We start from the raw sequence: 27,094 nt of genomic DNA on the forward strand, positions 1-27,094 counted from the left end.
AGTGGAACTGTGTTTGTTTCCGACTCTTCTTTTACCCTAGACAATGTCTGTCCAGAGCTCAGGGTTTGACAATGTGGGAGTAGAACAAGTCTTTGGTCTTGCTCTCCGGTTTAGCCAGTAGCACATATCCAGATCCATTGTGGTGTCAGTCTCAAGCGGGTTCGGGCCAAATCAGGGCATAGTGTCCACATAGTCTTCAGCGTGGAGCTCTTTATATTCGAAAGCTACTCTGCAACGCACTTCATGTCCCTGGATCAGATCGTCAGTTGGTTCCGGGACAAGATGTGAGAAGCAGGAAGCAGAGTGTCAATAAGTTTTTCATCCTCTTGTATTTGGTAGAGTTGAGACAGTCTTTTTTTCAAGCTCTGTGATTTTCTGGCTGATCTTGGCACAACTGGTGCATTCAGTGAAGGGAGAAGAGAAGGGAAGCATCTTCATTTTAAAACTTTTCTCTTTTAGGGTATTTTCGGCCATCATAGTTCTCATCTTGGCAGTTAATCCCCAAATGTCGGTATGTCAAAATCTAGTAGTTCAACAAACAGCTGTTGAGCAGTTGGCCTTGTAAAGATAACATAAGGTACTCAACTATTGTTGCAAAGCTTAGCACATGTCATCCACCACAATCAAACGCAGCCTACCACAGTAGAATATAGAGATTGTCCAAAGATAAGCAAAAGAATAATCATATATCCCCCAAAGAAACATATCCGGGCTGCTCACTAATTAGAGCCGTATAATGCATAGAACACATAGCTCTATTGGCCACTAAAATATGTAGAACTATTTACTGCAGTAGTAGAGTGAGAGAATAACAGCAACATAAATTGCTACAGGCCCAGCAGGAAAGGAATCCTTTCAAGTGATTAAAAACAGTGCAACATATTTTTCATCTTCCTCCTTGGTCCCATCACAGGTTTATGTCTCCAAAGGGTGGAGGCATGACCTCATATGTATTTTCCATAATCATATAAATATCAAGGGTGATTCTTCAGATTGATGAGGTTGATCAGATTCAATTCAATTACAAGCTGTAATGTATTGTATTGAATTGTTAATCTGTATTGTTTTGATGAGGAGATATGCTTCTTGACTTGTAGTTGAATTTGAGAAATTCAGCAAGGGAATTACCAGGTACGGCTGGGCGATATCACCTGAAATCAACATCACAATTAATTGTCCCATTTACCTCTGCAATGAGTAATTAAAATTATTATTAAATATACCTGTGCTCCATATTCAGTCTCCAACCTTGCAATGGACCTCGTATTAATCTTTGTACTGAACAATATACAGAAAATTATAGTTAAAGTTTGGAGAGTCAACATTTAATTTTAAATTGATTTCTCAGCACTATTAAGAGGTGTTTCATTTGCCGAAAGAAACTAAATGTGTATGATGTTCTTTTGTGCTTTCAACTGATGAAGATTATTGCAAAGTTCACTGATTAGAAAGTCTCTGTCCATTCAAAAATTTGTTTTGCTTATTCTTACAGCACTTGGATGTTTGACCTTCATTGTGTAGAATGGTGTACAGTATGGGCAGAGTCTGACTCTAGAAGACTTTTTTCACATTCATCTCCTGAAGGGGGTAAATTTCTCTGTGCTTACCTTAAATCTAAGTTTTTAAAGACATACTTATGTGTCTGCTTTAATAAGGCATTATCTTGCTATGAATTATTATCCCACTCACTGCTTTGTCCTTTAATATATTACTCTAAAATGTCTAAAATACTCCCAAGTACTCCCTGATAAGCCTTGACCTTTCCCTGAACCCACACTAAAAACCTTCCCATGACTCCTTATGTATCGTCTTCCCTCTGTTACCTCACTCAATGCATTGTCTGTATATTCTGTGCAAAACATATACCACACAAATTATTATCAAGCAGGAACCTCTGGGTCTGAAAAATGAGGCCAGCGCAGAAGTGACTTATACCTGCATGCTCTATAATGGCCAGCAGGGGGCATCTCCACTAGTTGCAAAAAGAAGTCAGATTGTGTCGAAGTCTATGAGAAAATAACCCTACTTCTCACTTGATTTACTATCTCAGCAAACACTTTCCTGATGAGTTTATGGTCTCTATTGCTAGATTCAAGTCTTCTTCAATACAGCATGAAGTTCATTGTGTAAATTATGGTCCCATTTAATATAAATTTGATGATAAAGCAGGGCATAGCTACGTTGTGATTGACAGGTTGCTACCAAGGCGACATATGTTACATAATGTAACCCCAGATTAGAATAGGAGTATAGGCATAGCTGTCACTATTACAAGCTGGCAGCTAACACTAGCATTATCTACCAGATTGTCGGTGTGGCTCCTCGGTGCAGCAGAGGCAGCAATCCCGGGAAAAGTGATCTGACAAGGAAGAAAGAAAAATTCAGTGCCCCAAATTGCCATTTTCCAAGCCACACATAATATAGCCTTTATGCTTGATTCAAACTGTTAACTCTTAGTCTTTCAGAATTAACATTTACCATAAATCAAGTCCAGACACCCACTGAACATGTAGGTAGGAAATAACAGGCTAGCGGCGCGAGCATGGATGCCTGGCCAATCCTGTTGCTTCAATGCTATGCAGGGCATGCCTTGCCAAGAAAAGCAAGGTCAGCTACACTATCTTGTCCAAATGTGCTAACTTCTGGCTCCAAAAAAACAAGATGGCAATAGTCAAAATGTTACACTCAAGGCTAAGTCCATTATTTTTTTCCAGTCTATTTTTCTTGATTATAATTCAAAGCAGAGTCTCTGACCAGAAAGTACTCACGATAGGACAGGCTACCTTCTACACAGTATTACAACACACTGAAAACTGACACTATCCTCAGCCATTCCACTGACCACGGTCATAATATGATGACTCTGCCCCTCCTCAATTCTCTGACTGCCCTTCTGCCCACCCACACCCTCCTCAACATCCGGCTCACACTAGCAAAGAAACCATTAACAGTAATGAGAATCAATGGGGGTGTTAAAAGTATTGGCAGTCCAGCCCAGGAGCTGCTCTCGGTGCCGTCTTTATTAGTCTGGAAAAAGAGTGCTGGTCTCTAGCCTGCCAGCTCTAAACAGGAGTGCATTGATCAGAAGGTCAGGCCAGGCTGAATTCAGTACTTTAATTGTCTGTCACTACTTATTCTCATTCCAACAGCTGTCAGTCATCTCCCAGGTAAACTAAGGCCAGCATCACATGTGGCAGTTCACACCGAGTTTAAGGCTCAGACAGAATACTGGTTAGGTAAGAGCAAGAGAAATTTAAATTAAAGAAAATCAAAGCGGGGGGATACTACTTGTGACCTTAACTACAGGTCTCGCATTGTCCTATTCTTACCTCAGATTGCATTTCATCGCCATCTCCAGTTTAAGGGATTCTCTGAGCTACATACAGTACATTGCTGTAGTTTGTTGTCTCTTTCTCCTTCTCTCTTAAGTGGTTATCTCTTTGAGCTGCATCAGTGTTAGTCTTTCTTTTGGTGGCTCCCTCTTCTCTCTCGTCTCCATGCTCTATTCTTTCCCTATACGCTGTCTCCTTCGCTTCATCTCTTTCCACTTGATAACAACTTTGCTAAAAGAAAAAATCAAACTGCTCTTGAGCAGCCAAGGTCTGAAAAGAGCATCAGATTGGTTGGGTTTGTATTTCTCAGTGAATTTCTGACTTTAGTTTTAATCCTGATTCGTGTGCTGAATCCACATTCACATGACATCACAGTCTTTGATAACTTGGCACGTGGGATTCTCTGAACTATATATACATAGCTGTAATTTGTTGTTTCTTTCTCCTTCTCCTCTCTTAGTGGTCATCTCTTTGAGCTGCATCAGTGTCCTTAGTCTTTCTTTTGGTGGCTCCCTCTTCTCTCTTGTCTCCAGGCTCTATTTTTTCCCTGTCCTCTGTCTCCTCCTCTTCATCTTTCTACTTGACAACAGCTCTGTTAAAATAAAACTGCTTTTGGGGAGAGCTAAGCTCTGAAATGAGCATCAGATTGGTTAGGTTTGTATTAATCAGTGAATTTATGAATTTAGTTTTAATCCTGTTTTGTCTGCTGAATCCATGTTCACATGACACACTCGTAAATGGTATGATCATAATGGCATAATCATCTTAATGAGTTTCTTAATTTCAGTGAATACACCACTATGTTCATGCAACACAGTCTCTGCAAACTGTTGAAAGGAAAATTAAGCATACAAGTCACTAGAAACCATGACTTGCTTTAGCATTGCAAACTCTGACCAAGCTTCCTCTGCACTTACATGAGAAGTATGTCAGTAGGAGCTGCACCACAGAGAAAGAAATTCTCAGAGGAGTGTTTTGTCACAATGACTTTTTTTGGTTCCAAAACAGTGAACCATGACAGAATATCCATTGTGTCAGCAGGGAATCTTCTGTCAATTTCACCTATCAAGGATCTTACAAACCTGCTCTTCATGTCATCAAAGGCTGATTTTTGAGTGTTGAAGTCAAAAAGCTTGTCTCCTTTAAACTTGTTGCCAGAAAGAGAGCTAAAGAATTTCTCTTCTGAAGGGCCAGACTATTATTCCTCTCAGGTTACCTCTCTGGTACCTTCAACCATTGGTTGGACTGTGGAGAAATCCAGATATTCTCTTTGAAAATGTTTTGAGAGAAGAACTACATGCATAAGTACATCCTTCATCATGTAACAGAGGGCCACAAAGTTCAGCCGTCTGACGGCTGTCAGTAGACCTTTGACTTTGTCAGAGTCCTGAGTGTTGGAGGCAGCCATGTGCTCCAGGACATATCTCGGGGCTTTCAGTGATCTACTGATCACTGACACAGCATTGTAAATTGACAGCCACCTCACTGTATGTGGCTGGGTAAACTTCAGTTGGGGCTCATCCAACTGTTTCTGCAATTCATGCAGTTTGTTACTTCTGAACAGCAGAATTACTGAAAAATACAAAAATTGACCTCAAATCCTGCTGAAACTTTTTAACCTGTTGCACAGATCTGGCTGCATCACTAGCAGCAAGAGCAAGACGATGAGCTGAGCAATGCACCCCTACCCATTCTGAGTTGAATACACTCTGAGTTTTTTTTAACAACTCCTTGGCGGCACCCTGTCATAACAGCAGTACCATCAGAACAAACTGCTGCAAGTTTTTCTCCATCTAAATTCTTCTCTGTTAGCCATTGTTTCACATCCTCAAAAATGGTGTCTGCTCTTCAATTTCAGTTTCCTGAACAACAGAGGCAGCAGACCACAGCGCTGCAGCTCTGCTCTGTTCACTGCTATGTTCACATTTTAGAGAATGTAATTAATACTTTCCTCATTAATGATTTATTATTTCACCACTCGTGACCCATCTGCTATTAATCAGAATGTAATTTTTCATGACCTGACCTGCCCAATTCACGGAATAACCGCGGTGTGCATGAATATAACTGCAATCCGTGCAATGGCTTGCATCACTACTGTCCATGTTCAAGCTATGTTTGATAAGTGTTTAAGACTTAGATTATGACAAAAAAGACTACAATGATATATTGAAATCCTGCCAGCAAGCCATTTGTGACTGAGGGGACAGATGGACCTGTACCGCAGGAACATTTCAGGTCTCGTGCAGAGTAGCCAGCCAGTGATAGTAACTATAGTAACTGCATGAGAAGACGCGCTCCATTGTAGTCAGCACTCAGTTCAGTTTGTCATTTGCTAAGTGATAGTATAAAATAACTGAACACATTTTCTACCGTACCTGGGACGACAGCACGCCATTAGTCTCGAGCCCTGCCATCTGATGCAACGCTTCCTGCCAGTTGTCCTGCATTCCGCACTGGTGCAAACGTTGGCTGAACTTTATTTGACACTGCTGTAAATGTGTGCAGGATTTTCCCGCATTATAAGTGCTAGATTTTGCAGGAATCGATGAAACTATGTGCAATACCTGTAATCCTGCACTGAAACTCAGGCCCTAAGATGAGAGCCCACATTGCTGCAAAAAGTTTTAAAGCACTGCTCGAGAGGGACGTCCCATCCTCAGCACAAGATTCTGTGCAGTCCTTTAATGCCTTCTTATTGTCCATATTACTGTGGCGTTCTCCCCAATAGCGCCATCAGTCAACTTTCTTAATCCACTTCATGGACACTTCGGTAACATTAAACTATTGAGTTTGCCAGTTAAAATTAGCGACTGAGGTTCACCTAAACATACTGTAAATTATACATAATTTTTTAAGGTAGTGATATAATGAAATTTGCTGTGTCTATAAAATGCTGGACAAAGCATTTTTTTAATATCAATAAATACAAATAAATACATACAGTACAAAAGCAGCAGACTGCCACGACAAAGAAAATACTGTAAGTCAGATGGCCAGAGTTACAAGGGGCAGCTAACAGTGTCAGTGCCCAAAAAAACCTTATGGTGATAAGCCTCAACTTAAAAGTTCCACCTTACAAATATATTTGTCTTACTGAACAAGCAATTGTGCAACAAACATTACACAAACATAAGTCTGCAGCACAGAATAATAATCACTAAAACAAGGTCTTGATTAGGTATTTCTGATCAATGCCTTACCAATTAATGTATGCCAAACCTGCACCCTCTAAGATAGTTGATGAAGACGACACGATAACTTGCTTAATACTGTTTGTACAGACTATTTCAAAGCTAAAGAAAAGACGACTACCAGCAGTTACCACAAATAGCCTACAGTCACAGCCTGCAATGACAGCCAAAAGCTGACAAAGCAGATAAATGCAATCCCTCATTATGTCTAATCACTGTAATGAAAGAAAGATTATACATTCCCCATGCATTTACAGAAATCTGTTATATTTAACAGCTTATACATAGGGAACAGTTTTTGCTTTAAAGTTATATAGATGCCAAAATTGAACATTTAACATACTAACTTACTTAAATAATTACTTTGTGTTTTAGATCATTTATATTATCATTATACTATTTAATATATATATATATACATATATATATATACATATATATATATATATATATATATATATATACATATATATATATATATATACATATATATATATATACATATATATATATATATATATATATACACATACATACATATATACATATATATATATATATATATATATATATATATATATATATATATATATATATATATATATATATATATATATACATACATATATACATATATATATATATATATATATATATATATATATATATATATATATATATATATATATGAAAGTTGGCTTTTTCCATGTTGATTCACTAAGAAGATAAAAATATTCATAGGGCAAGCAAAACTTTCACAGTGTTACTTGTCTCGGCAAAAGGATAAAAAACGCTTATATGGGTTCAGTTTATACATCTGATTCCAGCATTTGCTCTGAGGGAGGAAAACCAGTCAAATCCTTTTGCACATTAATCCAAATGTCTGGCTGCTACAGACACAGAGCTCTCTCAGAATTGTATCCTGGCTTTAGAGTTGGAGTCATTTCAAATGTCTTGGCAGCTAATCAGCTGTTATCTTTCATTAAAAAGTCATAGTGATGGTGCCGAGCCTATCTTTACTAAGTCTACAGGTTAAGATTGTGTTTCAGTTGTACAGTAATTTGAAGCTTTATTGTTTGATAGGTTTGAGAGCACTCACATAAACAATTCCGGTTGTGGAATATGTCTGGTGCAGAGGTAAATAGGTTTATTTTGCATGTTACTCTCCATATATCCTATCAATAAAAGCAAGCTCAGATAAAACCAGAAAAGACAGACAGACAGCAACTAATAGAATCCTAAGAAACCTAAAACACAGGGGTTTGAAAATCCACTGAAAACCTGCAAAATCTAATTCAAGTTCCCATTAGTTCAAAATATGTAGATGTCATTCATACAGGACATGATAGCCAAGGGTAAAGTGTGCATTGATGTTGTGACCACTTTTTGTCATAATCAAAGCCCTCATAGCTCATCACCACAACTGAAGATTTAGTTCAATCACCAAAATTATAACCCATCATCAGCGCTGCCTGATTAAAAGTGTGGCTTTCATCTGTATGAAAAATATGGCATTCATGAAAGTACTTTCCCTGCCCAAAAGGCTTTAAGCTCTGAGGTCATCCTCAGATGATCAGGTAATCATTGTAAAACAAAGTATAAAGTACAGCTCACATTGTTTTTCAGCTCATGAATTTTAAAAGTCATGCATCTCTGATATCTGATCATGTTTGGGTATGATGAACACTGCACTTTTCCCTGCGTAGGATTAACATGAAAGTACATCTACCACCTATTTGTCAATGTCAGAGCTGATTCCAGAATTACTGGAGTGTGAAATTAATTTACTTCACACCTTTCCAAGACGTCACATAAGATCAGGGTCCACTGAGATCTGATTAGAAGATTTACCCTAAAGTTGAAAGCCACATAGCCTAAATGACTGACCACAGGGAGTGATAAAGGATATTGTAGTGAGGTGGTTAGACCAATTTCAACAGCAATTCAGTCTGCCTCTGGAAAAAGTACGCTGAGAATAGCAGGTCAGTGTTTAGGACTAAATGGAACCTGTTATCAAGCACTGGGCTTTCCCATGAAAGTAAAACCAATGCAATGCACTTACATTTATCCTGGATGTATACTGCAAGGTCACTGTGAAATTTTCATTCATCTTCTATGTTACTTAGGTAGGCCTACAGTACAGCATATCCCATGTGGTGCTTGGAATATGAGTGAGTCCACAGCTCTATTTTTTAAGCCTCCTGGGAAGCTGCACCATTTGCTCCCATACTGTCATTTAAGCTAGTTTATTTTTGTACTGAGGAGGTAGGTGATGTTTAAACTTATGAAATAGATTTATTTTTAACAGCCATGGAACAGAAGGTAACATGACCTCTACGAGGGAGGTGACTATAATTAAGTTACTATGCCAACTAAATGTCTTCATCTGCATATTAACTTTGCCCTCATTTCTACCCCTGCAGTGCACATAATGTAAATACTGTAGGAAAATAAGTGACAGAGAATAGCATGGAGTGATGTTATAACAGAAAAATATTCAATTAAAAAAGCCAAACTCTCATGGACTGACATCACCTTTCATTACACCAAACAAAGGGGGAAATATTATACTTCTGTCAGCCCTTTAACAGTGTTTTCTGTCTGAGAATAGGAAGTGACATTTCAAAATGAGGGTTAAGTCTCCTGGTGCTATGTAGTCCACATTAGGTTAAAAAAAATAATTTTTTTGCACACTAGCAACAAATAGCACCTGTACCACACTTTTAAGCTGTTCTGTTGTCTGAAACCTGCATTTGATCTGTACAAACATTCCTGCCACATATTTTACAAACCAACATTCCTCTTTCCAAGGATATTATACAAAACACAAAGACCTATGACACTACATTAGAATCCTTTTAGAGAAAGCTGTGCTGCTGAATTTTCTTAATGTAATTTTCAGCAATCAAACATGTCTAAAGTGCTCCACTAATTTAAATCAAGGCCTCCTTGCGGCAAAGTGTGCACTATGCAGCTCTGTTATGTAAGAAATTAAATTAAAAATATCAGGTTGAACTCAGTGTTGCCTGATACTCAACAGTAAAGGTCTCAATTATATATAATTAAAGGCAATTAACACAATTAAATGCCCACATTATAATGGTTAAAGGGAAATGCAACATGATCTTAATGTGTGTTGTCAGGTTTTCAAGATAATGATTAGGGGATTTAACTATAGTTTAGTGGTTATGACAAATAAGTGGATAAGAATTTTACATTTTTTTTTAGGATAGGCTGCAGTGTGAGGAGACGATTACATTATGTACAGTGAAGAAATGAAGATTGAAGCCTGATAGAGGAACTATGATCAATATGACAAAATATTAGGCTAATAATTTTATCTTTGAAACAAAAAATATGCATACAGTTTTGCTAGATCAGAATAATTCCCAAGCACTGATTTACACTATTGACCTGTTATTGTTTTGTAGACACAAGTTTATTGATTCGCTCAGCCTCATGTCATCCAGCTCCCAAACTCCTTTGAGGCTCAATAAAACATCTTATAATGAGAAATGTCACCTTTCCTCACCAGAAGTGGGGCAAAAACAACTCGGTTCAGAACATGGGAAATGTTCTCAGCATGGTGCCATCCACAGCACTAAGTTTAGTAAGTGGCCTCAGGCAGGAAGGTCTAGTCAGATAGATTTAGCGGATGAAATCAAAATATTACTGAGGGCCCTTTTACACAAGATGTGACAAAACAGTAAGGGTGCAGATTTACATTCATAACAAACAAACTCTGAAGCAAGAAAAACTACGCTAATATTAATTGGCAGAGGGTCAGGCCATAATAGCCTAACAAGTGTTTACATTCACATCATGGGGTGTAAATGTATGATGGGACTGCTGGGTGTAATCATCTTAAGGCAGTATTTAAATAACATTTACAGATGTCAGGGGATCAAAACATACAAGAGTTTAACAAGAACAGAGACACATTCAGCATTCAGTTTTACCTTAAAACCACCATCAGGAACAGGCAGATGTGTCAGCAAACGGCAGCTAATCAATACCAGGTGTGCCAGCTGATTACTGAGTTGCATCAATTAGGCCGATGATGTCACAGGCCTAAATTGCTTGTAACTGCATGTAATTGACCAAAGTAAACACTTGGACATGTCAAGTCAAGTTAAGTGAATTTTATTTGTATAGCCCAATATATCAAATCATAAATTTGCCTCAGGGAGCTTTACAGTCTGTACAGCAATACAACATCCCCTGTCCTTAGAGCTTTGATTCAAATAAGGCAAAACTCCATAAAAAACCCCTCAAGAAACCTCAGGAAGAGCAAAAGAGGAGGGATCCTTCTCCCAGGACAGACAGACATGTGCGTATACAGCATTGAACAGGGTAACAAAATTATAATGGCTTTACAATATGTGACATCCTACTTCCTAATGAAGCATTTGCCATAGTCAAAACGCTGCTGAGGAAGTAAAGTTGTTCACATGATGTTGAGAGCAGTGGGTGCTGATGAGTGTTGATGTTCTACTTTACAAGCAGTTTAGGACTGTGACATCATCAGCCTAATACATGTAAGTAATGCAGTAACTGGCTGACGCACAGCTACAGAATTTATTAGCTGTTGTTTACTGCTCTAAATGTTTTAAAGTAAAAACCAAAAACTTGAAACTGCAACAACGCCTCTGTCCTCTTTTTTTGTGTTTTTTTTCCCAGACTCCTGATCAGTCATTTTAAAATGCACCAGTCCAGATTGAATATTTATATTTTCCAAAATAATACAGTTGAATAGTGTGCTTTGCCTGCAGCTAACATAACATTAACAATAACATTAAAATATTAAATCAATTAGGATTCAATTAGGAATGTATCTAATGATTATTTTCATTATCAATTAATTTGCCAATTATTTTCTCAATGAATCAATTGTTTCATGTATAGAGAATAGTGAGAATAGTGAAAAATTCCCAAGGCGATTACTTCAAAGTCCAAAACTCAAAAATATTTAGTTTTCTATCACAAAAGACCAAAAAATGCAGCAAATCCTGAGTGATGACTGAGAAGTTGGAACAAGAGAATATTTGATATTTTACCTGGAAAAACCTACTTGAAGCCTTCTAACTGTGTAATTTACGGTCTTATAGTAATAAGCAGCAGTAATAAGCATCTAAAAAGTATTAGTTTCAATTCAAATTCAAAATATTGTCATTTAAGTTTTTGTAAACCTTCCTGATATCGGTTTTGAATTGGGCGGGGTTATCCTCAGACATTTAATACAAAAATTCCGCAGTAAATTCCGCAAACCAATCATAAAAGACGTGACATATGGCGGTAAGCGTATTGTCGCATTTCCGGTTGCTGGACTTTCTGTGTCATTTGTAGTGTTTCTGCATCTCAACCCAGTTAATTTTGCTATTTACTGTGGCAAATTACCTGCTGTACGTCTAAACTTACACTAGTTCTACTCAGGCACTAGCCTCTTTTATACAGAGAACCTGCATTATAGCTGTAAAGAGGATCCGCCTTTGAACTGCCTTTGCTTTTTTTTTACACTGAACCACACAATGCTGGCATAAAGCCACCTCCGTGTGTGCTTTTACATAGCATGGTGGCATACCGTATTCAGAGGCATGACGGAGATCAGACTGATCAGAGCTGTAGACTCTGCCATGAGGTAGTAAAAAGAAGTTACTAGAACGAGATGAGGACATTTCACTTCGTTTGATAACGTTAAAAGTAACGTTAGACTTTACTGTTGGCTTTCCGACTCATTTTAAAAAAGAGAGAGAGAGAGAGAGCAGCTATGGTCGAGTGAGCTAGAGGGTGAATGAAGTGAGGGAGCGCTGGTAGTGAGGAAGCTGGTGAATTAGATCAATAAAACTTTATTCCCTGATTGTTTCACAGCAGTTACATTCTAAAGCACAAACACGCCCTGGTCTGAATATGGGCTAACACAGCAACATCAGCTCCCTGTGACTGCCTCCATGGCCGGGTTATGGGTGGCGCAACTCTGCCCCCCACTCCGTGTCCGTACCTTGAATACAGAACAGCGAGGAAGATTAAAGGCACAGTATTCCCGTCTTGAACGGGCTGTGTAAAAGGCGCTACTCTTAGCTCTCTCCTTCTTCTAGCAGCTTTCTTGCAAGTCACACAGCACACTTTTCAGATCTGCAAGTTACTTTAGCTTAGCAGGTAGCGATGGCTTCCCTCTCTCCCTCTCTCTCTTGCACAGTGTGTCTTAAATTTATCTATTCCTCTGCGTCCTTTAGTGATAATGGTACATGTAATAAATGCAGTTTATTTACTGTGTTGGAGGCGAGGCTTAGTGAGTTAGAAGTACGACTCTGCACCATGGAAACCTAACTACTGTAGTTAGCCAGCCCCCAGTAGCTAAACAGCAAAATGAGCTGTTTTTTGAACTCAGTTTTCAAACAGTTATGAATGTTTATTGTCACTCAGAGTTTTGTGGATGCTTAATGAGACACTAAACTTTGATATCATATATGCATTTTTACTATTTCAAGTCAAATTCCCAGAGGCTTTAAAGGATCAATCATCAAAAGTGTCAGTCGATAAATTTTCTGTGGGTCGACTAAATGATAAATTGACTAATCATTTCAACTTCAACAATCCAATTTAGGTCATATCTGTTTGACAGCATAATGGCTCTGCATTAAGTGAATATAACCTGTATCACAGCTTTCTGTAAATGGTTTCCAAGTTTCTAAAAAGGATTTTGACATGTCTTCCTCCTCAGCTTGAACAAAATATTGAAGTTTATACAATAGTAGCATTCTAGAAGAGTGGTACACATGCAAATTCGGTTAGTTTATGATTGACGCTTGCAATAAAAACAGTAATTTTATGCTGCATGGCAGACTTGTATGTTTTAATTAAACCACACTGTTGAGCTAGTGTGTGCATATAAACCTGTAGCCTAAATCTCATTAATATTTCTAAACAAGCTTTCAGCTACTCTAACATTGCATTCTGATAATCAAGGATATGACATGACAACACACAGTCTGAAAGCAGAGGGACTGCCCGCCACTCACAGAAATTTCAAGTAGTAAAAATACTGACCATATGGTGGAAAGTGGGTGTGCTGTTATGGTAATGAATTTTAATAAACTGAATTAGGATTGCAGGTGGAAATAACAGAGTCATATTAATCCTTGTGTTCACAAAGATGGGGCATGTAGAGGAAGAGTTATTTTACATATATCATCAATAACTTCACTGCTTTTCCCTTAGGGCCATAAGCATTAATGTGTACAGTCCATCAAAATATAAATGAGATAGTGACTGGAAAATATAACATCCATCTATTCCATTCCGTTGCAACTATATGGGTCAATGTAAGCCTTATTCAACCTTGATTTTAACTGGGCATCTCAGTTATTTCGCTGAATAAATTGATTTCCAATTAAAAAATTAGGAGTTTTTACTATTTCTGAAAAGAAGCACCTCTCAATCACAAAACAGTTGTGTAAGAAGAACAGATTTCTGTGCTAATATAAGTATAACATTCACTGAAGCACAGCACAAAGCACTGGCCACCAATGTTGATCTATTATGACAGTACAAGATCATTTTATGAACATGCTAGTTTAATCCATAAGTGGAAAACTAACCTAAATTTGTATGCAGAACAGGCTTTTGACTTGAAATGTTAAGTTACTGCATTTTAATTCAAGCTTTGTTCTGTTCCAAGCAGCCAGGGTCACCTTACCTAACACCCAAATTTAACTGAACTGACAGATCTGAAACGTAGTGCAGACAAATGCACTTTTATAAAAAGATGACTGCCAGAGCAACAATAACATATCGTAACAAAAAAAGAAAACAGAAATTCTCTTTTAAATGGAAGTTGAAGGGCATATCTAACAAAGGAGATCCATGACAAGAATGACAGTAATGGCTTGAAAACCACCTCATTTTCAGTCTCACAAACTGGGCTAGTATGGCATTAATAAGAGGGGAGCAAATCCAGCTAAACTTTGGTCAGGGTGTATGCTACTTATAGTGTGCTGTGAATGACTGTTTTCATTTCATTTCACATTCTTCGGTCTATAAAATGTCATAAAATTGTGAAATATCTATGACACCCTCCGAAAGCCAAAGGTGTTAATCTTTAAATAGTTTGTTTTGTTAGATCAACGGTCCAAAACCCAAAGATCACTGATTATGATTATGTTTAGTTTTTAAGATATTTCAGGATAGAAATCAGGTTAGAAATTATATGTTTATTACTAGCAACAAATATTCCAGCTACCTTTGTTGCTGATAGATCTATTTCTCTCCAATGTCTCCTAGAAATGATATATTCAATCATTTTTGTTCCTCCAACTGATCGGACTTACCACAACGCAGCAGCCCACAATGACTTCATCCCCTGTTACAATTATGGCTGTGTGACGTCATTCGTAAACTGTAACAATACACTTCCAACTCTGTTACACATGTAATCCCCTCAGCAACTGCAGCTTTGGTGTCCAAATGTCTCTGTCCTGCTCTTTCAATAAGTCAAGCACTAATCCATCAGTGGAGCAGTAGATCAGGTAACACTGGCATGGGTGCAGTTCTTATTTGTGCAAAGCAAGGTCATGGAACCACATGGTTGCTAGATCAATCAGACAGATTAATGAAGCAAAACCTGCTGACATGACGAATATTGACACCCCTATTACATCTTGGTCCTGCGGTCCTCAACGCTGCTTAAATAAATCCCGCCCAAGTAGAAGGAGACAGGTAAACTTCTGAACCTAATCTTTCACATGGTAAACACCATGCAAGAAGAGCTAAAAAAAATAACAGGAAATGTGGATGTTAACCAAATTCAAAATGTTACAGAATTAAATATCATTTTAGTAACTAAACTACTACTATTACAGATAACGTGAGGTAAGGCTGCAACATTTATTTTCATTATTGATTATTCTGTCTGTCGTGGCCTGTTCTTTTAAACTGCGCCACCTTAACAGGGCTCCACTTCTTGACTCACATGTTAAACAGTCCAAATCATAAACACTGCAGCCGCTGAATCTGTTGCCTTTGTTTGGTTGATTTATTCTCACTTTTAACAGACAAAACAAAAAGCATTTCTAAGTCTGTCGTGAAAAAAATGCCCTTTTTCCATTATTAATAGTCTATAAAATGTTTGAATGTCTAGAATCCTGTGTCTTGAATCATTTATAAAAATGCCTAGAAAATAGTGAAAATGTGATGTCTTTAAATAGTTTGTTTTGTCCAGTCTGAAACATAAAAATGCTCAATTCACAACATAAAAACAGAAAAGCAGCAAATCGTCACATTTGAGAATTAATTTTCTATTATCGTTTCAGCACTAATGTGAAGAGCAAAGGCATCCATCCACTGCCCACTCACAGTAATTAATCATTTCCTTGCTGTCAGTAAGGTTTTACACAGCCTCACGGGTAATACATGAAAAAACTGTATTAAACATTAAACATACAGTATATTGACCTACAGCTACTACATGCGGGAGATACCTAAAATAGAAATACCTACGCAGTTGCAGCTACTTGAATGAACTGGTTTGCTTAAATGCTTTAAACACCTCAAATGTCATTTATCCTGCTCAGATTCTGGTTGTATTTCTGACAACAGGGACTCAGAGTGGGCCAGAACAAATGTCATCCTCAGTTTTTTAATCAATAGGAGGATTAACCTTTGCTATCAACAGCGCCTCTCTTAGCAAAATGTGGAGTCAAGATTTAGGATTATACCTGTGCAGACATGCTTTAGCTCATTATTGGACTTAGATCTTCAGACCTGTATGACACCCCATATATCACTGGCATTAGGTTACCATTAATGACTCAGTAATCCTTCAAATCTCTCCAAAGAAATGCACCTCACCATGAGCCTTTCTGGAAATGAATGTATTTACAGAGGCGTCTTCAATAATGATCCTGCCATATTTTTAGATGCGAGCTCTCCACTTTCGTACCCTCATCAAAGGCTGGTCTTCTGAACATTTAGACAAGGTGCCACAATACTGTCTTCCCGCTTAGAGTAAACCGTATTTCTTAATTCCTCAACAGCACCATTTTACATCTATTTTCTGCAAATGATTTAATACATGACCCTTGTGGTGTAACATTAGTAAACTAATCATTTAGTGAATCAACTTACTTGAAAACAAGTGTAAAAATGAATTCATTATTTCACTCAGCTCATCTCAACTCTACCTATAGTGCATTTTAAACACAATACAAATAATCCCAAGTGTTTTACAGTGCAAAGAGAAACGCTACAAAAAGGGGAGAACAGGGAAAAATAAAATAAAAAAGAACATTCAAGTGTTTAGGACAATGCACACAGGTGTCAGTCATCAAGGGAAAAATACCAAACGCTAGTTTGTGCCAGCGTCTGGGATGTGAGGGTTTGCTGTTTTTATCTGTTTTCTGTATTTCTAAATTGGATGTCTTTGGGCTAGATGTGGCTGGTTGAAAAAACAAGCTATTTGAAGACATCAACTTGGGTTCTATGAACTTGTGATGGGCATTTTATAAACAAAACAAGTAATTGTTGAATTAGAAAAATAATTAGTGGATTACTCAAGTACAAAGTTGGTTTATAAATGCAATAGCAAAGTGCAACTGCACTTTTGCCTTGAGGCAACATGGCTTACATAGCAAATTTGGTCTAGCCCTGTAAAGTCCCACACATTTCACTTTCACTCCAACAAAGTATGACGGTCCATAAGTGACCCAGGTCTGGATGATAATCATTCACTGGTTCCAGCTACTCCAATGTGGATTTGCTCCTTTTTGTCTGTTTTATTTCATCATAAATTTAATATCTTTGGGTTTTGGTCTGTTTGTCAAACAAAAAGAGCAACATGAAGATGTCACCTTGGGCTCTAGGAAATATAGTCATACATGTTTTTATGTCTTTCTCATGTTATTGTTGTATGTATTATTTTTCAGACAATTAACTGGTTATTCTAAAATATGACAGATTGACAGCTGCAGCCACACATGATTTCAGGTTACTTAAATGTACAACTACTAAGAATAGGCATAACAATTTTCGGTCTCCCTCCTGTGAGCATCTCTAAAACACTACTTCAACCATAATGTCTTCCATGATTGGTGTAATCAGTTGTTCTCTGCATCAAAATAACTTCCTGAACGCTGCTTTGAACCACAGATAATAGTTTAAACTATAACAGCTCTACACTTTGCTCCTCTATAGCGTTCATTTAAGGTGGAGAGGAACACTCAAAAAGGACCAACCAGCAGTATAACCGACTGATTTCTCTCGGAAAGTGAAAAGTAACTGCACAGGAGAGTTCTCGCTGCAGAAATGATGCTCAGAATGATGTTTTAAAGGGTTATTCTGTCACAGCGCTCAGTTACATTAATGCAAAATCAGCAGTCAGATGAATAAGTTGTTATATCAGCTAACGTACGAACAAAACCCAGCTGGACCACATTTGTTGTTACTTAACGCCTCAAGTTAACCTACACTAGGCGCGTTTTATGTGGCAACAACATGTAATTTGCCGTCAACTTTTACAATATCGTGCCTTGTTATTGTAAACTTTCCGTAGCGGCGACACTGTGAGGGGAGCTAACTGCCGCGGTCGGACGTTAGCACCGCTAAAGTGAAAGAGGAAAGCGAACGGGAAGTATAAAAGTACCTGAAAGCACCGTGCGTCCTCCTCCATGCTCTCTGTGTAAGGCTTCCTATAAAAAATCCATACAAAGCCTGGAAGTGTCTGTCAGCTGTTCTTGTTACTGTTAGTGGGTAACCAGGAAAGCTTCCGGTTAGCAACGAGACTTGTCATTAATGGCGGAGCCAAGTACGGCAAGCGGGAGGCCGACACGTGCTATTTGTTGACGTTTTTCCGTCCCCCTCTGAGCGAAATGTTTTAAGATGTTTGTTTTTTTTAAAGGTGTACCAAACATACCTCATTTCATAGCAGAAATAGATTCCTTACTCACCTCTGGTAAAGTTTTTAAAAATAAGATATCCTCAAGACTGTCGGACTGATATAGTTTATTTTTCTCCATGAATGACTAATGTTATATTATGATCTGATTTTTGCCTTATACTTACAGATAGGTGACAAACTTAAGGAAAAACCAACATAAAGTGTCTTAGTAAGGTGTTGGACCACCACATGCTGCCTGAATAGCTTCAATGCACCTTGGCATTGATTCTACAAGTCTCTGAACCGGAGGGTTGAACATAATTCTTCCAAAAGATATTCCCTCATTCGGTGTTTTGATGACGATGGTGGAGAGTGCTGTCTAACATGTCGGTCCAAATCTCCCATACATGTTCAATTAGGTTGAGATCTGGTGACTGTGAAGGCCATAGCATATGATTCACATCATTTGCATACTTACCAAACCATTCAGTTACCCCTTGTGCCCTGTGGATGGGGGCATTGTCATCCTGGAAGAGACCACTCCCATCAGGATACCTCAGAACACCTTTGTATTGATTTGCCTTGATCATTCTCTCTAAGGGGACACATGGACCAAAACCATGCCAGCAAAATGCCCCCCACAGCATAACGGAGCCACCAGATCCCCTCACTGTAGGGGTCAAGCATTCAGACATGTTCTGTTTTTTCCTTTAATTTGTCACCCATCTGTATATGGCTGTTATGGAGTTTTACAAATCTATTGCCTGTTTGTTTTATTTTTGTTTGTATGCTTGTCTTCATAATTACAGTATATGACTCATCATTTATCTTAATTGTGTGATTGCTGCACCTGGTTTTGTGGTTTTAATCCCTGTTAATGGTCAGCTTTCCCTGTTAGATTGTAAGGTTGTGGATTCAATACTGGCTCGGGGCTCCTCATAATTCTGCTCTTATAAACAAAATTGCTCCACATGTTTATTATGTACCATCATGCAATGTGACTCCAGCACCTTTTCATATTATAAGAATGTAAGAGCTGCAACCCTTATTTTTTGTGCAATTAAAAGTCTAAATATGAAAATCTGATCTTGCTGTGACACATGTTAGACGTATGAGTCATAGGAGCCATCTTAAAGAGGTGAACCAATTTCTCTTGGAAAAATCTTTTGCCATCTGCTAGTAGTTTACCCATGTAGTCCAGTGGTTTAAGATGGAACCTCATCAGTATCCCTTTTAGATCCCAAGGTTGTGAATTTGATCCCTGTCAAGAGCAGCACTCAATACAGTTGAAGATGATACAAACACTGACACATACAGGTGCTCCCAATCTCCTGATTGAGGCTGATTGAACACTATACCTCTGTTAAGATCCCTCTCCCTCTCTCTGCTATTAACTCGTAGTTACCTCAAACCTTCAGGTTTCATTCACAATCAAAACCTCATCTGTCTCACAAACACACACAAACAATACATAACATATTGGCATGCACAGACACACACAAACTCTCCTCCATGTCTCCTCCTCTCTTCAAATTAAGATGTTTAGAAACAGTGTTAGCTTGTTTGAATATACACCTCAGCATGCATTGCAGTGGTGTGAAAATTATCCAGAAAACTTGTGTATATGTGTGTGTGTATGTGTATGTATGTATGTATGTATGTATGTATGTATGTATCCATCCCTTCAGTAGGAATACCAAAACGTCAGAATATTCACTTTGAAGTAAAAGTCCTTCATTCATTTACTTAAATATTAACAAAAGTATTAACAGCAAAATAACCATAAGTATCAAAAATAAACTACTGATCAAGCAGAAGGTCTATTTCAGATGATTACATTGTAATTATATTAGATTATTATGACTGACGCATTAACATGTACACAGAAATTTAATGTTGCTGTTGTTAAGGTGGAGATAGCTTGAACAATTTTACATACTGTTGGATAGTTTAATCTGTAGTAATGCATCATTTTTAATAGGATGACAATGTTTTTTCTTAGATAGCTAAACATAGTGGAATATTTCCCTCTGAACTGTAGTATAGATTAGCATCTTCAAACTTCAAAATTGTACTTAAAATAGATTACACACTAGTGCATCCTACTGAAATTATATTTTGCATCGACTTTGGTTCAAATAATTTTTTTAGCAATATTTTTTTATGCTTCTCAACATAAACAGACAGCTCCAACATTACAAACAGTACACAACGACCACAAGAATTAAATAATCTGACTTGGATCCAAAATACATGATGTGCATAATACATACTGTAGAACATGACAAATTTGAAGAGATAATTGCACACTCACATAAATATGGTGTTGAAGGATACATATGTAAGAAAATGTTCAGTCCTATTACAGTCGACAGTGATGCAAGAAATAATCGTCTGGAGAGGAGAAAGAAAAGGTGCTATAAAAGGAATATTTCTAACCTTATAACTAAAAAATGTCAGTTTGTCTGTCACCATTTGTTTTAATACAATATTTATAAGCCTTTGACCAATAAATTTAAAGAAGGATGTCAGTGAGAACATTACATTTACATTTAAATCTGTTTTGGTATTAGCTCAAATATCAGTTTATGCCATCCCACAATTGTAGGTGGTGTATTATAAATCAATGTAATGGTTAAATAAATTTAATATAAAGCTGCATTCTGACTACATTCCCCACAGCATGAGTGTGAATATTTAGTCCAGTAATAGAGGATAAGCAGATGCATACGCCTACACTCTCCATAGAATAGTATTTATTTTATTTGTTTGTAGTGAACTTCACAATGCTCGTGTCCATAATGAAAAAAAAAAAACATTAAAAAGCGTAGCCTTCCTCGCTGAGTAATTCTTCAAAATGATTGACACTTTTGACAGCTTTTTGAGGAGGCAGGTTTTTATGTCTGCTGTTGTGGTTGTGAATGCAGCAATGTGGCCTATTAATGCACAAATTAATAGGTCAGGAAAATCCATAGCTTTCATTTATTAATTACGCAAAAATATATAATTTTAACGTCCTGGAGTTGACAGCTCATATATTAATATATATATAAAGACAACAAGTCCTCCAAATTAAACGACCACATAGGTTGTTTGTACCTGCACTCCAGAATGACCCATAGGAGCATTTTCAGAACGACTGATAGGAGCATTATATGCCACTTTCCAAAACCGTTACAAATCACTGTTAAAAAATAATTAAGTTTTATGACATGACAATGCTGTGGTAAAGGTCTAGGCACAAAAACCACTTGGTTAGGGTTAGGGAAAGATCATGTTTTGTATTAAAATGATCACTACTTCCTTAAAGTTACACAACCTTCATCGTCATGGCAACAGTAAACACCACGTTACGTTTTTTTAAAAAATGCCCTGACTCATGGTTGAAAAGATGACATTTGCGATTGAAACGGGAAATGAACAGTGGCCTCCTACAGCAAAGTCCACCTTTACCTTTTTGCCATCTAACTAACTATTCTGCCATCCACCCAACCTACATCCTTGTAAGGAGGAAGTCACTTTATGTTGACGTCATCTGAATTGTGTCACTTCCGTCGTCATCATTACGTCATAATTACTACGGACACTAGATGGTGTCTGTCACCTAAACGTAACTATAGGTCGTTTTTGGCGACTGAATTTATAACCTATAGTGTCGTTTTCTTGGGAGGACAGGCTCCTTCTGCAGTTATTTAACGTATTATCTTCAAATTCCAATTCAAATACGAAATTATTGTGTAGATGAGTTTCATGAAATTTAAAGCGCGTGCGTACAGGAGGAAGTTATTCTCAAAAATAAACATCCACTAAATACATGCAGCCTACTGTGTCTCATATGTTTTACACTTCACAGCCACTTTGAGTAATATATAATATCCAAATGTACTCATATGGAAACTAAATTTAAAGTAATGATGATAAGCTGCCTTGAATTAGCTCTAAGATGAAAAGCCTGACTCAAAATGTCCTGGTTTTGTGGCATATTTATCTGCACTCCTCATTCATCAGTTTGTTCCAGTTGCACGTTAGGCCTGGGATTTGTGAAGCTTACTTTGTCTGCTTCCTCTGCATCTTTAACAACTATCATAGCTTAAAGCAGATTCTTCTCACTCTTTTACTACTTACTATACCTTCGTTGAGAGCTGACAGTGTTAACCTGCCCTCCATCACAAAAATGTCTTGATTGAATCATCCAAAAGCAGGAAAAATAATGAATATATCATTTAAAGCCTCTAATACCCCCTTTTCCTTATTAAGCAAATCTTTTCATTTTGTGTGTAATTTCACTTTGCTCTCAGTTGTATTCAATGCCATCTTCTACTCCACAGCTTATTGTTACTGTTCTGGTGGCTAAGCTCTTTCAGAGATGCTGGGGCATGAACAAAGCCAGTGATATCTAGTGAATTCTCATTACAAGGGGATTATCATATGTGCCGGCATGCATTCCACTCCCACATCATTAAGTGTTTTGGACCATTTACAGCCAATTACACTATTGCTAATGCAGTTTTTTGCGCCCACCCTCCCTCCCAGGTCTATGATAATATTTGACATGTTTTGACAACTCAGCATGAATTTATCTTCCTTGGTTTGTTTGTAGCGGATTGGACTACCTGGTAATCACTATTTGCTCTGAAGAAGACGTCTGTTTCTTCAGTGTGACTAAACATCAGGACCCATGTCTCAATGTCACATACGCTCCAGCTAGAAGGGATGAATTGGTACAGTGTAAATACTGATCTGAAAGATCTATTAATGCTTAATGAGCCATTAATATTCCCGAATGAGTCATAATCCCAGTTAACATGTCTCTCCCAGCTGGAAAGATGTACTATTACCTGGTTCACAGCAGGTTGCTTCAATTAGACGCCCACTGCACAGCCTCAGCTGCACAACACAAGCCTCAAGTTCCATGATGTGCATATTTTGTATAATGCACATACATTTCTCTTGCAGTTTTAGGTTATTCAGGCTATCTTTAAAAGTGAATATTTCTTTACAAGTTTCCTTACAAGACTAAGACTACAGCCATGCTTGCACCTCTGTGAGGCTGTACGTCGACACAGTACTAATGTCTTTTGAGTTAAATGCCAAAGTCAACATGACAGCATCCTTACAATGACAATGCTAACATGCTAACATGCTGATGTTTGGCAGGTCATTTTTTGCCATGGTTACCATTTTAGTTTAGCATGCCAATATTTGCTAATTAGCACTAAACACAAAGTGCAGCTGAGGCTTATGGGAATAACAGTTTAGCTAGCATTTGGTGGTAAACCCAAGTGTTGGACAGAACTTTTAACCTGATGATGGTGCTAGATGAAAAGTCAGGGGATCACCAAAGTTCTTCCAATTTTTCCCATGGAGAACATGAATATCTGTACCAAGGCTCATGGAAATCCATCCAATAGTGGGATGTCCCAAAGTAGTGGATCAACTGACTGAGCTGACTGATTGAGCATCTGGCTTTGCCACATATTGCAAAAAAATCCACTGAACTTGAGTGATAAACCTTGCTTTGCTCTGCTGAACTGAAATCATGCGGCACTGCTATTTTCTGGATCAGTCTTTCTGCATTGATCATGGGTCATTTGACTGAAATTAGTAGTTGTTAGATATGTGTTGAAAATCATTGGTTAATCTACTGCTGAGACATTAATGAGCCACATAAAATGTGCACAGCAAGTCTTTCTTGCCAAATGCAATTAGGATGCTGAATGCATAGCCTACTCTGAATTTCACAAAAAAAAACTGGCCCCTCTCCCTTTTTGCTTATCACAGTTTTTTTTAATAAAATAAAATCTGTGTAAAATGTATTTTAAATTATGTTAATTTGGAAATTTGTAAGATAATCTTATTTGTTTTTCACTAAAAATAAAAAATATCAAACTCATGGTGGCTTTAAAGAAAAAGTCAGGGGACCAACAAAGTAAATGTCTAAAATTTCATGGCAATCTATCCAGTAATTGTTCAGATAATTCAATTGGGACTAAAGTAGTGGACTGCTAATATAGTGCTGTATGTTAAAATAGCGCCTTTGTTCCATAAAAACTGGCTCCCTGCACAAATTTCAAACATATTGTTGGTTATTCCAGTATGATATGAATGGTAATATGTTTTCCTAAGCATTGAGGAAATGAATAAAGAGAAAAAAAAAAATCTGTTTACCCAAACTGTGGGAATATTTTAAGGATACCGATTTAGGCTAATGATGGACAGCAAGCTTTCAAACATTTGTTAAAAAGGATTTTTCTGTCAGTTGCAAGGCTTTGATGGTAAAACATCCGAGCAGAAACATGAAAAAAGAGATTACCTCCACAATATAAGTTGCTGTTGACCAGAGAAAACATGTCATTTCTCATCAACAGTGTATATGAGAGCATTCAATATCAGCCCTCCTGCAGGCATCCAATCTCCTTCCAAGCTGCTGTCTGTCTGCTTTTCTCATTAGATTTCGTACTCTTATGCATCCCAAGTATTTTTGAAGTGCATAGTGTGTGGAATGATGCAATGCATTCAAGTGTCAAGCCTGTACAAATCTCATCATGTCCAGAGTGATTCAGATATGGAAAGTTTGGTATCCTAGCAACACCCAATAAAAGCCGGCTTTGATTTGGGTATTGCTTGTGGCCATCACAACTTAAGAGTCAACAGGGTTGCCTCCGTAAACTGATGAGAGAGTGTTTACAAGCAATCAAATGTTGTTTTAATCATTCATACTGGCTCCGTGGTAAAGCAAAGAAATAATGTCTTTTCTTCTCTTGAAAGAGAGGTGAAGTGCGTGTAATCCACCTTACCAAACGGCTGATTTTTACATGAGCGTAGACAAAATAGACCCAATCAGTTCTTTGAGCCCGGCGGTGATTGCTGAATTAAACCATCCGACTGTCTTTCACACTGGAGGGTCACATTCACAGATAGGTGTCATCATGTGTCACTGCATCTGATTGTGCCTTGATTGCCAGTTCTGCGAGAGGATAATTTCATGGCAAATATTGGCCCTTTGTGGATTTATCACACACTGATACTGAACTAAAAAATCCTGGCAGGCTCTTTCAGCCAGGAATGCTGAGGGAGCTAAATCCTTTTTATAGAACTTTAGTTTCCATTTATATCGTGTTTACATTCATGACATTTAATTTATGATGAGACAATAACTTTAACGGAAAAAGCCATAAAGAAGCTTGTGCCAGCAAGACTTGCAGTGTGTCACAGTGAAAGAAAACAAGCATAATTTTGTACAGTCAATACCTGCTTTGGTCTACGTTAAAGCTGCATATTTTTTTATCCATGTTATATAAAACTAAACTTGTCTTCTCACCTTCAGTTATAAATTGCCTCTGCTAGAGAGAATATTGTTCGGTGTCGTTCAGCTCAGACTCTCTGGGCTCTCCATGTTTGCCCAAATTTAATTCTGGTGTTATACATGGACAAAAAGTAACCTCAAGCTCAAGCACAAGTTCAAAAACATGAAACGTTTAATTCCAAACCCCTCCTAAAAAGAGCAAACACAAAAAAGTTTGACTTGCAAATTAAATTTTGTCCACCTCTTGTCCCTCTGGTATTCTCTGGTAAAAAAGCCGTTGCAGACCAGCTGGGTTGGTAAACATGCTTTGTGGATTTCACACTAAACTGAATTTCAGCTTTTTCAAAGTCATTTCTTACTGTTCATTGGAACTGCTAGTGTGCAGTGTGGCCCAATGAGTTTTTATTCTTTATAAAGTTACATCTTTTGCAATTATAGTGATCATAAATACTGAGCAATATGGTTTGTTGATATTTGATTTCAAATTTTCATTGTTTCAGTTACAAATACAGATAAGCTGGTGCAGTATAAGCAAATACCATATATTCGCTAAATGCAAGTCAAGTTTACATATGATTCATTTGCTTATACTGACACTATATTATTAGGCATATTATGATATAGATATACATATTAAGCTTTCTGACAGAGAGTTACTGTAGATGACAAGATCGATACCACACTCATATCTGTCCCTTAAGGCTACTGTTAGCTTTGCCAACCATAAAGACTAGACAGAGGAGAAACAGGTAGAGGGTTAAGTACCTAATTCTGTAAACAACAAATTTTCATTTTTACACATTAAACAAAAAAATATATACTGTATTGTGTTAATTGGGATTGGGATCAAGGCTAGCTGTTTCCTCCTTTTTCCAGTCTTCATGTTAAGTTATGCTAACTGGCTGCTGGCTATAGCCTTATATTTAACAGACAGACATTAAGGTGGTGTCAATCTTCTCATCTAACTCTCAGCAAGAAAACAAATAAGTGTATTTCCCACAATGTCAAGTCAAGTCAGTTTATTTATAGAGCACATTTAAAAACAACACATGTTGACCAAAGTGCTTTACAGAGAGATGACAGTTACAATCAAATAAAATCACAGACATAATTATGAGGATCAGCAGAAAATTAAACACCTAACATAACTGATCTCACAAACTTGACATCTGGAACAAAGTTGGAGACAAGCAATGATGAAATAGACAATTTATTGACAATATATAAAAACACAGAAATAAAAAAACCCAAATATGCCTCAGTAAAATTATTCTTATACGTTGTAAACATCAGTGGATCTCCTGGAGAAATAGAGGCTATAAAAATGTAAAGTGAGCATATATACATCGAGTGGTTTGGTTAAGCTGTGTTCATCAGACCTTGAAATATATTA

General features: G+C 37.5%; 1 protein-coding gene across 6 annotated transcripts in view; it reads right to left on the reverse strand.

Moving 5' to 3' along the window:
* The window catches only part of enox2 (ecto-NOX disulfide-thiol exchanger 2), a 188,332-nt gene extending 170,001 nt beyond the window's left edge, over positions 1-18,331 (reverse strand). For 3 of the 6 annotated variants that reach the window (XM_042418465.1, XM_042418468.1, XM_042418467.1), the window contains exons 1-2: positions 18,162-18,331; positions 2,303-2,359 (exon numbers count right to left, since the gene is read on the reverse strand). The gene's annotated coding sequence lies outside the window, so the exon portion shown is untranslated. Of the gene's footprint in view, positions 1-2,302; positions 2,360-10,485; positions 10,524-18,161 lie in introns of those variants that run through there. The other 3 variants (XM_042418466.1, XM_042418469.1, XM_042418470.1) reach the window with 3 other exon arrangements.
* Positions 18,332-27,094: the final 8,763 nt, after the last annotated feature.

This window comes from Thunnus maccoyii, chromosome 8 (genome assembly GCF_910596095.1).
Source record: "Thunnus maccoyii chromosome 8, fThuMac1.1, whole genome shotgun sequence".
NCBI classification, from domain to species: domain Eukaryota; kingdom Metazoa; phylum Chordata; class Actinopteri; order Scombriformes; family Scombridae; genus Thunnus; species Thunnus maccoyii.